The sequence below is a fragment of the Canis lupus genome, chromosome 32, assembly GCF_011100685.1.
Source record: "Canis lupus familiaris isolate Mischka breed German Shepherd chromosome 32, alternate assembly UU_Cfam_GSD_1.0, whole genome shotgun sequence".
NCBI classification, from domain to species: domain Eukaryota; kingdom Metazoa; phylum Chordata; class Mammalia; order Carnivora; family Canidae; genus Canis; species Canis lupus.
In genome coordinates, this window is record NC_049253.1 from 25080954 (window position 1) to 25091434 (window position 10481).

The following is a 10481-nucleotide window of genomic DNA, read 5'->3' on the forward strand; positions in this document are numbered from 1 at the left end:
ATTGATACTTCTTCCTTTGCCATCTAATTGCATTTTGTCAGCCACTCCTTACCTCCACAAGGCACTGGTTAAGACCATCAAACTTTAAAAAAATACAATATGGTGAATTATATTGATTTTCAAATGTTACATCAACTTTGCATTCCTGGGGAAATATGCCCCCCATAGTTTTTGTTGTATATTGTTAAATATGACTTATTAAAACTTTGTCAGGAAATTTTGTTTGTTGTTTTTAAGATTTTATTTATTTATTCATGATAGTCACACAGAGAGAGAGGCAGAGACATAGGCAGAGGGAGAAGCAGGCTCCATGCAGGGAGCCCGACGTGGGATTCGATCCCGCATCTCCAGGATTGTGCCCTGGGCCAAAGGCAGGCGCTAAACATCTGCGCCACCCAGGGATCCCTGTCAGGAAATTTTGTGTCTGTATTTATGACATATACTGATTTATAGTTCTCTCAGAATTTCTTCTTCTGGTTTAATATTAGGGAATTGTTGATCTCACAGAATAAAATTATGTGCAGATTTGATAATATTTCTTTATTAAATTTAGAATAAGTTAATAGTGAAAACATCAAGGATTGGAATTTTCCTCAAAGAAAATGTTCCACTGTATCCAACTTCTTCTTTTGATTGATTGATTTTGTATATATATATTTTTATTGGAGTTCGAGATGCCAACGTATAGCATAACACCCAGGGCTCATCCTATCAAGTGCCCCCCTCAGTGCCCATCACCCAGTCACCCCAACACCCCCACCTCCCTTTCCACCACCCCTTGTTTGTTTCCTAGTGTTAGGAGTCTCTCATGTTCTGTCTCTCTCTCTGATATTTCTCACTCATTTTCTCTCCTTTCCCGTTTATTTCCTTTCACTATTTTTTACATTCCCCAAATGAATGAGACCATATAATGTTTGTCCTTCTCCTATTGACTTATTTCACTCAGCATAATACCCTCCAGTTCCATCCACATTGAAGCAAATGGTGGGTATTTATCGTTTCTAATGGCTGAGTAATATCCCATTGTACACATATCTCTATCCATTCATCTTTCGATGGACACCGAGGCTCCTTCCACAATTTGGCTATTGTGGACATTGCTGCTATAAACATTGGGGTACAGATGTCCTGCCATTTCACTGCATCTATATCTTTGGGATAAATCCCCAGCAGTGCAATTGCTGGGTCATAGGGTAGCTCTATTTTTAACTCTTTGAGGAACCTCCACACAGCTTTCCAGAGTGGCTGTAGCAGTTCACATTCTCACCAACAGTGCAAAAGTGTTCCCCTTTCTCCACATCCTCTCCAACATTTGTTGTTTCCTGTCTTGTTAATTTTCCCCATTCTCACTGGTGTGAGGTGGTATCTCATTGTGGTTTTGATTTGTATTTCCCTGATGGCAAGGGATGTGGAGCATTTTCTCATGTGCTTGTTGGCCATGTCTATGTCTTCCTCTGTGAAAATTCTGTTTGTGACTTTTGCCCATTTCATGATTGGATTATTTGTTTCTTGGGTGTTGAGTTAATAAGTTCTTTATAGATCTTGGATACTAGCCCTTTATCTGATCTGTCATTTGCCAATATCTTCTCCCATTCTGTAGGTTGTCTTTTAGTTTGCTGTGCAGAAGCTTTTTAACTAGTTTAAGTTCCCATAGTTCATTTTTGCTTTTGTTTTCCTTGCCTTCATAGATATATCTTGCAAGAAGTTGCTGTAGCCAAGTTCAAAAAGGGTGTTGTCTGTGTTCAAAAGAAATAAAAGGCGTTCAAACCGGCAAAGAAGTCAAACTCTCCTTCTTTGCAGATGACATGATACTGTACATAGAAACCCCAAAGACTCCACCCCAAGATTGATAGAACTCATACAGCAATTCAGTAGTGTGACAGGATACAAAATCAATGCCCAGAAGTCAGTGGCATTTCTATACACTAACAATGAAACTGAACAAAGAGAAATTAAGGAGTCAATCTCATTTACAATTGCACCCAAAAGCATAAGATACCTAGGAATAAACCTAACCAAAGAGGTAAAGGATCTATACTCTAAAAACTACAGAACACTTCTGAAAGAAATTGAGGAAGACACAAAGAGGTGGAAAAATATTCCATGCTCATGAATTGGAAGAATTAATATTGTGAAAAAGGCAATGCTACCCAGGGCAAATTACACATTCAGTGCAATCCCTATCAAAATACCATGGGATTTTTTCAGAGAGTTGGAACAGATAATCTTAACATTTGTGTGGAATCAGAGAAGACCCCAAATAGCCAGGAGAATATTGAAAAAGAAAACCAGAGCCAGGGGCATCACAATGCCAGATTTCACATTGCACTACAAAGCTGTGGTCATCTAGACAGTTTGGTACTGGCACAAAAACAGACACATAGATCAATGGAACAGAATAGAGAATCCAGAAATGGACCCTCAGTTCTATGGTCAACTAATATTCGACAAAGCAGGAAAGAGTATCCATTGGAAAAAGGGCCGTCTCTTCAATAAATGGTGCTGGGAAAACTGAATGAAACTAGACCATTCTCTTACACCATACACAACGATAAACTCAAAATGGATGAAAGATCTAACTGTGATACAAGAATCCATCAAAATCCTAGATGAGAACAAAGGCAACACCCTTTTTGAACTTGGCCACAGAGCTTCTTGCAAGATACATCTATGTATCCAACTTCTTTAGTAGATAGGAGGCTACTCAGTTTATGTATCACTTTTTACAAGTGCTTTGGTAATGAATCTATCTTTTTTCATCCATATTGTTGGATTTAAGCCTTTAAAATGTATATAATGTAGAATCTTCAAATATTCTCATTTTGTAATTTTTAATCTTCTCTCTTTTTTTCTTACGTGTCTAGAGAACTATTATTATGATTGTTTCAAGAAGTATCTTTGATTGCATTATTTTTTTCTTATTTTTGTGTTGTCTATTTAATAATAGTCTTATCTTTATTATTAACCTTTGCTTACTTTGTTCTTATTTTTGAAATGTAATTATTGATATTTATTAAAATACTGCATCAAAATAATAAATATTTCTAAATTTAAAAATAATACTCTTTTTTAAAAATTGTATTTATTTATCCATGAGAGACTCAGAGAAAGGTGCAGAGACATATGCAGAGGGAGAAGCAGGCTCCCCACAGGGAGCCTGATGTGGAACTCCATCCCAGGACCACGGGATCACAACTTGAGCCAAAGGCAGACACTCAACCACTGCGCCACTCAGGTGCCCCCCCACCCCCCAAATAATACCCTTAATGCCATCTCATAGAATAACCTGTGACAACTATGTCCTAATAATCTGTGAGGTCTAATCTTTTTTTCTCCTCTCCATCTATTTTTATTCACATACTCACATATACATATAGATGCATAGGTACACATACAAAACTCTTTTTTGAGTCACTTTTGGTGAAGAATGCAATAAAAATAATATAGTGAAGCATATGAACTACAAATTTTTCTAATATCTACTTAAACGGAGATAGATATTTATATAAAAATGGAATTTAAGTCAATAATAATAAAAATGCCACATCAAAAAATATTTTAGTCCAATCCAATGATGAATAAATAATCACTAAGTACATATTCTCTCTTGGAATCATTTGATATTTAAACAGCAATGATATGCAGTCTGCATTCAGAATGCATGTTCATTTATGATTCCCATGAGGCTGCAGAAATCTTCCACATTTTGGGTTTGAGTAGATATTAGTGTAGGAGAAATTCCAACATAACAGAAGTACTAAAGGACATGTCCAATTTCCCTTCTTGAATCATTTGGGCTTGGCAATCTATAAGATTAGAGATTATAGAGAAAGCTGAACAAGAGTTCACCAGCAACAAGAAATTGAAATTCTCCTTAAATTCATACATGCTGCCCAGAATTTTTACAGCTTCCTAGAAATTGTACTAATTCCAGATAACATAGCAATAATTTTCATTCACTGCAAATTCTGCTAACAACTCTTGTCAGCAAGAAGAGGAAATAGATTTAACCTATTTATTCACTAAGATTGTACTACCTGGAAAGAATTTCTGAGATACTTTAATTCCTCATAGAAATTCTAGTAGTTCTGGTTAACATATGAATTACAGAGAAATAATATGCCATTTTCTGGCTTGTTCTGAATTTACAAAAGTTAATAACAAGTTAAGGAGATCAAAAATTTAATCGTGACCTTTTCTAGCATATATTAAAATGATCTTAGAGGGAAAAAAGTGAGCAGAACCATAGTTCATTGGGTTGGTTAAATGTCCCTTTTTACCAAGACATTTTATAGTCTTTCATTCTACTTAACAACAACCAGCCCTTTATTCATAGTGTGCTATATAAGGTGATTGTTTTTCATAATATGCAAGAGCTACTCAGGCACAAATTTTGTTGAAACTCACAGAACTTTATATGAAAGGAGTCATGGAAAATATCTAGTTTAGTATCTTCAATTTTATATATAATGAAATTGCCCTCAGAAATCTCTTCAATTTACCACCTTGCCTTTTTTCCTTCATTTTCAAGCCTAATCACATTCTACATTAAAATGATAGGACATGCACATAGTCCCAAATTTTATCAGTTATGCATTGAATTTCAGCACTGATGCTCATCCATTTCTATAATTATATATTTGTGTGTGCTGCCAAAAATAATTGGCATTGGGTTTTTTAGGTAAAGTTAGTATATAATAATATATACGTTTTAGGTGTATAACATTATAATTTAACATCTGTATACATTACAAAAGTCTAGTTATCATCCATAAACATGCAGTTGACTCTCTTCACCAATTTTGCCCACCTCCCAACGCTGTTCTTTTCTGGTAACCATCAATTTGTTCTCTGTATTTATGAGTATGTTTTTGTGTTTTTTTTTTATTCTACTTATGAGTGAAATGAAAAAAATATATTTTTCTCTATCTAATTATTTCACCTAGCCTTAAGGCTCATCCATGTTGTCACAAATAGGAAGATTTCATTCATCTTTATGGTTGAGTACTCCACCATATATGTATACCACATTTTCTTTATTTGTTCATCTATCAATGGAAAAGTAGGTCGCTTCCATATTTTGGGTATTATAAATAATGTTGCAGTGAACATAGGGGTATATATATATATATATATATATATATATATCTTTTAAAATTAATCTTTTCATAATTTTTAGATAAATACCAAGAAGTAGCATAGCTAGGTCATATGGTAGATCTATTCTTAATTTTTTGAGGACTCTCCATGTTGTTTGCTATAGTGGTTGCACCAATTTATATTTCTACCAAGTGTGCAAGGATTTCCCTTTCCCCACATCCTCTCCCATATTTATTATTTGTCTTTTTGATAATAGCTATTCTAACTGATATGAAGTGATATCTCATTTTAATTTTAATTTCCATTTTTCTAATAATTTGTGATGTGGAAGATTTTTTTCATGTGCCTGTTGGCCATTTGTATCTTCTTTGGAAAAATGTCTGTTAGATTCCTATCTATTTGTTTTGTTTTGTTTTGTTTTAGTTTGGTTTTTAGTTTTTTATTTAAATCCCAGTTAGTGACATACAGTGTAATATTACTTTCAGATGTACAATACAGTGATTCAAGACTTCCATACAACACCCAGTGCTCATCACAAGGGTGCTCTTTAATCCTCATCACTTATTTAACCCATGCTCCCACCCACTTCCCTTTTGGTAACCATCAATTTGTTCTCTATAGTTAAGAGTCTGTTTCTTAGAGTGCCTGGATGGCTCAGCTGGTTGAACATCTGACTCTTGATTTTGATTCAGGTCATGATCTTTGGGTCATGGGATCAAGCTCCCTGTTGGTTTTGTGATCAGTGTGGAGTCTGCTTGTCACTCACCCTCTGTGCCTCCCCTTATTTTCTCTCTCTCTGAAGTAAATAATTAATTATTAAAATAATTTGTTTCTTAAATTCCACATATGAGAGAAATCGTATGGTATGTGTCTTTCTCTGACTGACTTATTTCACTCAGCAATAGTAGTCTTTAGCTCTATGCATGCCATTGCAAATGGCAAGATTTCATTCATTTTTATGGCTGAGTAATATTCAATTGTAAATATTCCACCACTTCTTTATCCATTCATCAATGCACACTTGGGCTGTTACCATAACTTGGCTATTGTAGATTATGCTAGTGTAAACATCAGGGTAAACATATCCCTTCAAATTAGTGTTTTTGTGTTATTTGGTAAATATCTAGTATTGCAATTGCTGGATTGTAGGGTAGTTCTATTTTCAAATTTTTGAGGAACCTCCATACTAATTTCCATACTCTGCCCCTTTTTTGTAGCTTTTTGATTCTCTATTGTTGAGTTTATGAGTTCTGTATATATTTTGTATAATAACCCCTAATTGGATATATGATTTGTAAATATCTTCTCCCATTCAGTGGTTTGCCTGTTTTTTTGTTTTGTTTTGTTTTTAAAGATTTTATTTATTTATTCATGAGACAGAGAGAGAGAGAGAGAGAAAGAGAAAGAGAGAGAGGCAGAGACATAGGCAGAGGGAGGAGCAGGCTCCACGCAGGGAGCCTAACATGGGACTGGATCCCAGGTCTCCAGGATCACACCCTGGGCTGAAGGTGGCGCTAAACCGCTGAGCCACCCAGGCTGCCCAGTGGTTTGCCTGTTTTAATGATTTTTTTTTTTTGATGTAAAGATTTTTTTTTTAGTTTGATATAGTTACCTTAATTTATTTTTTATTTTATTACCCTTGCCTTTGCCATAAGATCTACAAATACATCACTAAGATCAACATCAAGTCTTGTTGCCTATGCTTTCTATTAAGAATTTTGTGATTGCAAGCCTTAAATTCAAATCTTTAATAAGTTTGGAGTAAATTATAGTGTATGTTATAAGATAAGGTCCAGTTTCATTCTTTTGCATGTGGCTAACCAGTTTTCCCAATACCATTTATTGAAGAGATAGCTATCCTTTCTCCATCGTGTGTTCTTGATTTTCTGTTATAAATTAAATTATTCATTTATGTGTGGATTTAGTTGAGTTCTCTATTCTGTGTCAGTGATCTATGTGTTTGTTTTTATGCCAGTACCATGCTGGTTTTGTTACTATCACTTTGTAGTATAGTTTGAAATCAGTAAGTGTGATACTTCCAACTTTGTTTTTCTTCCTTATGATTGCTTTAGCCACTCAGAATCATTTGTGGTTCCATACAAAGTTTAGAATTATTTGCTCTAGTTCTGTGGAAAATGCCACTGGAAAATAGGGATTTCATTGAATCCATATATTGCCTTGGGTTGTATGGACATTTTAACAATATTAATTATTTCATTCATGAGCACCAAATACATTTCTATTAATTTGTGTCTTCTTCAGTTTCTTTCATCAGTGTTATAGTTTTCAGAGTGCCAGTCTTTCACCTCCTTGGTTAAATGTATTCCTAGATATTTTACTATTTTCGATGTTAATGCAAATGGGATTGCTTTATTAATTTTTCTTTATGGTAGCTCATAATTAGTGTATAGGAATTCCATAAATGTCTGAATACAGACTTGTATCCTGTAACTTTACTGAATTCATTTTTAGTTCCACAGGTTTTTTTTTTTTTTTTTTTAGTATAGATTTCAGGATTTTCTATGTATAGCATCATGTCATTTATAAATAAAAGCAATTTTACTTCTTCCTGTTTGATTTGGATGTGTTTCATTTCTCTTGTCTGATTGCTGCAGCTAGGACTTTCAGTACTGTGTTGAATAAAAGTGGCAAAAATGGGCATACTTGCCTTGTCCTTGGATCTTAAAGCTTTTAGTTTTTCACCATTAAGTGTGATGTTAGCTGTGGATTTTTCATATATGCCCTTTATTAAGTTGAGTTACAGTTCCTCTGTACTAACTGTTGAAAATTTTTGTGATAAATTAAGATTGAATTTTGTCAGATGCTTTTTCTGCATTTATTGAGGTGATCATATGATTTTTATTTTTCATTTTGTTAATGTGGTGTATTGAATTGATGGATTTGTGGATGTTGAACCATCCTTTGCATCCTTGGAATAAATACCACTTGATCATGGTGTATGATTCTTTCAAGGTTTTGTTGAATTTGGCTTGCCAATATTTTATTGAGGATTTTTACAGCTATATTCATCAAGGATGTTTGTCTATATTTTTTTGTGGTGCCTTTTTCTAGGTTTTGGTAATAAGATAATGCTGGCCTCATAAAATTAGTTTGGAAATGTTCTCTCCTCTTCAGTTTTTTGGAAAAGTTTCAGATAGATAGGGACTAAATCTCTGAATGTTTGATAGAATTCACTAATGAAATCATCTGATCATGGACTTTTATTTGTTTGGAATTTTGCCTTACTGATTCAATCTCCCTAAAAGAAAGGTTCCTGATTTATCAATTTTGTTTATCTTTTCAAAAAATCAGCTCTTAGTTTCATCAATCTTTTCTATTAGCTTTTTAATCCCCATTTTATTTACTTCTGCTATGCTTTTTATCATTTCTTTTTTCCTACTAACTTTGGGCTTTTTCTTTTTTTTTTTTTTGCTAGTTCTAGATATAAAGTTAAATTGTTAATTTGAGATTTCTCTTATTCCCTGAGGTAAGCCTGTATTGCTCTGATCTTCTTTCTTAAAATCATTTATATTGTATCTAATAGATTTTTATATGTTCTATTTGTGTTTTCATTTCTGTCTAGGTATTTTTTTGTTTTTCCTCTGATTTTGTTGATGACCCATTGGTGTTCAGTAGCATGTTTTTTAATCTCCACATTTTTGTATTTTTTTTCCAGTTTTCTTCTAATTGATTTTTACATTCATAACACTGTGGTCAGAAAAGATACCTGATATAATTTCAGTCATATTAACTTTACTGAGACTTCCTTTGTGGCCTAACATGTAATGTATCATGGAGAATGTCCTATATGTCTTTGAATAGAATGTGTATTCTGTTGTTTTTTGATAGAATGTTCTATTTATGTCTATTAAGTCCATCTGGTCTAATGTGCTATTTAAGGAGATATATCCTTTTGATCTTCTGTTTGGATGATATATTCAATTATTTAAGTTGGGTTTTGAAGTCCCCTGCTATTATCATGTTCCTGTCAATTTCTCCCTTTGGATTTGTTAAAGATTTATTTATTTATGTTTAGAGGAGGAGAGAGACCATGAATGAGTGAAGGAGGGGCAGAGGGAAAGGGAGAGAGTAGGAGAGAATCTCCAGCAGATTCCTGCTGAGCATGGAGCTCCATCTCAAGGTCGTGACCTGAGCCAAAACCAAGTCAGATGCTCAACCAACTGAGATGTCCAGGCTCCCCTGCATTATACATTTTGGTTCTCCTATGTTGGAAGCATATATATTTATCAATGCTATCTCTCCTTACTAGATTGCTCTCTTTATTGTTGTATAATACCCTTCTTTGTTTTTTATTATAGTCTTTGTTTTAATGCCTATTTTGTCTGATCTGAGTATAGCAATACCAGATTCTTTTTGTTTCTTTTAGCATGAAATATCTTTTTCTTTCTTTCTTTCTTTTTTTTTTTTTTTGGAATATCTTTTTCTAACTCTTTACTTTCTGTCTCTATGTATCTTTAATTCTTAGTAAGTCTCTTGTAAAGCATAAAGAGATGGGTCCTTTTTATTTTTTTATTTTTAAAGATTTTATTTATTTATTCATGAAAGACAGAGAGAGAGAGAGAAACAGAGACACAGGCAGAGGGAGAAGCATGCTCCATGCAGGAAGTCTGATGTGGGACTCAATCCCGGGTCTCCAGGATCACTCCGTGGCTCAAAGGCAGGCATTAGGGAATATTATGAGCTCCTCTGACCCTAAGCCGGTGTTCATTTGACCTCTGTGTCTACCTGCCAACAGAACCTGGAGAAAACTTTACCATATGCAGGAAATTAAACAGAATCAGTGTGTTAGCCAAAGAATAAAAGATAAAAAAGAGCACTCCTCCTTTCCCTCCATTTTGTAAAGTCAATCAATGAATTTCAGTCTGTCAGGATGGGTGGACCCAAGATCCAGTGAGTGATTCAGCTGATTCAAGGCTTATATTTTCCTTTATTTATCATCCATCCTCAATTAATGTAACTTCTTGTACTATTATGATTAATTTTATATAAAACCAGTTTACTTAAAAAAAAAATGTGCCTATGTAATAAAGTCTACACACTGGCTAACTTTAAAAAAAGAAAAAAAAAAAGCCACCCAGAGATCCCTGAGATGGGTCCTTTTTTTAAAAAAGATTTTGTTTATTTATTCATGAGAGAGAGGCAGGCGGAGACACAGGCAGAGAGAGAAGCAAGTTCCATGCAGGGAGCCTGATGTGGGACTCAGTCCTGGGACCGTGGGATCATGCCCTGAGCCAAAGGCAGATGCTCAACCGCTGAGCCACCCAGGCGTCCCAAGATGGGTCTTTTTAAAAAGAATTATCCATTCAGTCACTCCATGTCTTTTGATTGGAGAATATAGTGCATTTACATTTAAAGTAATT